We start from the raw sequence: 4,996 nt of genomic DNA, 5'->3' as shown, positions 1-4,996 counted from the left end.
CAAATGAGAGAAAAGGTCAAAAAGCACATTAATGCTCTAATAACGCAATTTGTGTTGCTTCCCAATGGTGCTGTGATCATATAAAATATGAAATTCTAATGCATTTACATAAATAATAAAACCAGACAAAAACAGTGCTACAAACTGACTTAATAAATAAAATCCACGATGCATTATTCATGTGATGGCTAAATTGGAATTTATTGTGGGTCACAGAGCTTAGTTTTGGAAAATAACACCAACTTTGTCCTCCTTGCTATTTCTGCTTGTTTTCTCTAATGGTATTCTAACAGGGTCTCACACGGACACTGCGATCATGGTAGGAAATCCAAATGAAGGGAGAAGTAAATAAAACTGCTGGGTCTCATTGTGCGAGCATCTCCTGTTTTCATTCCAAGACTGCAGTAACTAAGCATCCTCCAAACCTCACAGAAAGCATCTGATGTGTGCCCTGCGTCTCAATTCCACGGCCGGCCCCTCGCTTCTGTCAATCAAACACACAAACTCATACACACAAAACTATCTTATATAATATATTCAAATCAAGAAACAAGTTCAAATAACTAATGTTGACAAAGGACCTCCAGTGACACCACAAAAAGGCTCAATCGGGGAGAGCAGCACTGCGGCAATGACAGTTTTGTATGGGCGACAGCTGGTTTTGTTCGAGCCGACTGAGAACAAACCCAGTTGTGCTGGGAGCGTGTAAGAAAAGACCCCGGAGATGTCTGAATTTTGGAATGACGGAACGCCTCTATGCCATCCATTCAGAGAGGCCGGATGGATTTTCCCAACCTAGTAGTTCTCACGCTTAGTGCTGCATCTCAGATAAACCTCCTATGGATTCCCAACTTCAGAGAGGAGGCCAAGGAGGGGTTATTGGGAGAGGGGGGAGGAGTGGGTCACGCGTAAAAAGGCGTTTTATAGAGATGCTGATTTCTCATTCAGCCCAGGCTGAGGGGGTACGGAGGCCCAGGATGGAATGCAATGTGGAAAGAGAAAGAGACAAAGAATGATCGAAGTTCTCTTTCAGGGTATGTTTACACAACAACGCTGTACTAAAAACGTAGCTTTTTTTCACATACGGACGACAACGTTGTCAAAACGATCCCGTTCACACGGATCCGTGAAAACGACTAAAAATGCTGTATTCTGCTGCCAGGACAGTAGTTGGCGATGTCACGTGGTAAGGAAACACTACGCGCCGATTCATACTTTGCGGTCACGTGACTACCATGGATACCTGGCGGGCAACAAACGGGTATTTTCAACGTAGAGTCCTGTAGTTCCAGGTCTTATGGGTCTTTTAGTAGCTATCAAGTCTGTTAGCGAGCTAGCTGCTATGGACTAGAAATAGGATTAACTCCAAGGTAGCTAAATTGTGTAAAGCAGACAAGGGTTTTTAAGATAATCGAGCAGTAATTCCTCCATAAATAATCTAGCTCTACTGTTGGGTCATCGCTGGTTCTCATTGAAAACCATAGATATCCCAAACCTCAAAACACCAACTTTTGTATAGTAAAACTGGTGAAGTCCTGGCAAGATCCTTGATTAGTTTACTGGGTTTCGTTGCTGGAGAACGACGTTCTTGCCCGCCAGCCAGTACTTGTGATGTCACCGGTTTGACAAATTTGCGTTTTTGTTGTTTACTTGGAGATGATAATGGTATAATTTTCAAAAACTTGCACGTTGAAACCCGATTTCAAAAGCTTGCATTTTCAGGCCGCCAAAATGCCATTGTCGTGTAAATGAATGGCAAAAAAGCATAATCTTTTTCCCATTTTTTAGTTGAAAACGGTGTCATGTAAACGGCCCCTTAGAAGTTATAACATGTATTTAAAGTTACCATGAAATCAAAACAGACATTTCCACATTTTTTATGGAATATTGCTGTATTTATTATAAATGATTTATCCTTGCACATTAGCATTTCATTATCAAGTCATGTGCCCTCGTAATCAAAATAATGTCCCCTCCCTCTTGCAAGTGTTTAATCAAATTATAGGATGATATGATATGATGATATATCTTCTCAGATGAGGTGTTGACCAGCGTGAGACAACCTGTCACTCACATGAGATCACAGCAATAACAAACCACAACCATCCAATCAATTCCCAATGGACAAACTCAAGTCCCATCGTCCATTTTTCTTCTTCGAGAGGCTGTTTCACTCAAATGTCACAATAGGGAAGAAAAGACTATCACAACTTCTGTGTCATGCCGACTTTCAGTTTTGAGAAGCAACTTACCGCTGGGAATGGGGTGGCCTTTCAACCCTGCCCCGGAAAACCAGCAATTCTCTGCAAAAAGCATTCAAAGGTAGCTTTTTCTCACCTGCAGATAGAAAGAAACAGAGAGTGAGAGAGAGGGAAGGAGGAGGAGTGTTTATCACAAGCCCGGCTCTTCTTTTGCAGCCAGGCGAATATATACATGTATAAGTCCCGCTTGATAACGGGTGAGATGTGGATTTGCAAGATTGTAATCTCTTTCATTCAGGAATACCATTGAAAAGGCACACAGAACTCCAGGCCTGCGTTTTCCTCCAACTCACTTCCCTTTCTCCGTTTGTTCTGTGGTAGATCAAGCCGTAGACATTACCAAGCATGAATATGAGCGTGACAAAGAGCTGTCATCCATGATAACGATCGTAAACACAAAACCATCCGCTGTGAAACAGGTTACAGCATAAACATCTTCCTCCTTCCTTCATCCATATTTAGCTTGGGGAACCTTTTAAACGTTTTAGTAAAAATGAATAAACATATTTCTCTTTAGCCAAAAGTTTTACCAAACATGAATAGATTTAACAGTCTGCTTTAACAGTGGCTCATGCATGCTTCTCACAAAAGTGGCTTTCATTTGAATGGATATATTATGCATCTTCCTGTATATATACATGTTTACAAGGTATATCAACTTTTAGATATGTCAAAGTTGGCCAGATTACTGGCATTAAATCTTTAATATTTAGAGTTTTGTTTGACTTAAAAGCAAGTTACACTAGTGTTCAAAAGTTTAGTGTTGGACACTCCAGTTTTCAGTGTCACGTGATCCTACAGAAATTATTGCCAATTTAGGGCCGAAGAAACATTTCTTATTATGCTGAAAGCAGTGACACATTTTTACAGGATTCGTTGATGAATAAAAAGAACAGTATAAAAAAAAAAAAAAAAAAAAAAATTGTAACAGTTTACAGTCATTCGTTTTATCAATGTGTCCTTGCTGAGTAAGAGTATTAATTTCTTAACAAGCAAACAAACAAACTGTATTATCTGTATTAAAAACAAATGTTATTTCATCTCTGTTTTTTTGAATAGTTGTGAAATAGTTTGTAAATGTATTACTTTTGGATGGACTGGATAGGAAGTCACACATTTTTGGCTGTTTCTCCAGTTCAACTATTTCAAGAGATGCCCACACCATTATTATTTTTACTAGTTTGTTATGGCAGTGTCTATTTATTTTTGATGCAAAGAGTATCTTCACTATTCACATTAAAAAGCATCTAGGTTTTTTACACTTTTTGTAAATAGCTGCTGTTGTCTATCATTGTGGTATAAATGTCAGATAGTTCCACCCCTAAATGGCACATAAAATCTAAATAAAGTGCATTTAGCTGCATTGCATATATCACCCAAATGGTGTATTTCTGTCTTGGGCGGTTCTTGGCCAGATTAATGTGGATCAGAGTTATAATGTTTAGTCAAAGGTCTGGATATTCTCTCATTCTATCACTGTCACTCACATTATTCCCAGTCTTCTCCCTGACATGGCCCGTTTCTTCCTATATCTGAATTTGCTAAAAGTTCAAATTATGCACGGACACTGACGGGCTTAACAATAATTTACTTTTCCAGCTGACGTGACTGTTAAGCAGATGTTTGCAATGTGGAAAATAATCCCCAGTGGAAAGACGCCAAAAAAAAAAAAAAAAAATACAATTGGTTTTCCAAAATATGAGAGGACGAACACATGGCTGTCAAATTGCAACTGTGGGTGTATAAGAGTGTTTGTGCTTGTGTTTGCATGTGTTTACTTCACCGAAGCTCTGTTTACTGGGGCATCCGCAACGGTTCTGCTCACATTGTACTTCACAAAAAACAAAAACTTTGATTTGACTCAGTTTCCAGATTTTTTTAACAATAATCGTTTTTTAATGCACATGAATCAACTGTGAGACATATCATGAATATTTAAAGCTGATATGTGTCATTTTTTGGTGTTAAATACTTTTTCCTATCCCAGCTTAACATGCTGTGACAACTGTAAGGATATCTTAATTCCTATACTTTCATAGCATGTACTGAATTTGATGAAGAACTTGCACTACCATTCTTGGTCAAATAGATCTATTTTTTTAATTAACACTTTTGGTAACACTTTATTTCAATGGTCCACTTTAGACATTCTAAGTGACGCGACGGGATCTGAAGGCCAAGTATGGTAACCCATACTCAGAATTTGTTAGAATTAAATTCACTCCCCCACCAACATTTTCCTGATGTTATTGAAAATCGAACCCGCAACCTTCGGGTTACAAGTCTGACTCTCATTAGTAACTTTGCAACTACTTGTCAATTAATATTCATTAGTATATTCGTAGACTGTCTGCTTAATATCTGCTCACACTTTATTTTGATACTCCCCAACAAACATTCTACGGACTACCAGGAACTTTGCAGCTACGTCAACTTATTCTACTAACCCGGACCCTAACAACTAACCTTAACCAAACAGTCTACTAATACTCCAATGAGAGCTAGTTGACACGCAGTTGCAAAGTTACTTATAGTTAGTAGATTGTCTTAAGTGAACCATCGAAATAAAGTGAATAACCACACTTTTTTTCAGCATGAATGCATTAAATTGATCAAAGGTGACAGTGAAGACATTTATAATGTTACAAAAAAAATCTCAACAGCATATTAGAATGATTTCGATTAGGAATAAATTACATTTTAAAATATATTAATCATATTTCACAATATTACTT

This window comes from Rhinichthys klamathensis, unplaced genomic scaffold (assembly GCF_029890125.1).
Source record: "Rhinichthys klamathensis goyatoka isolate OS25496 unplaced genomic scaffold, OSU_Roscu_1.1 h1tg000005l_1, whole genome shotgun sequence".
NCBI lineage: Eukaryota > Metazoa > Chordata > Actinopteri > Cypriniformes > Leuciscidae > Rhinichthys > Rhinichthys klamathensis.
The sequence above is the reverse complement of the archived record's forward strand: the minus strand, read 5'-3'. Positions refer to the sequence as shown.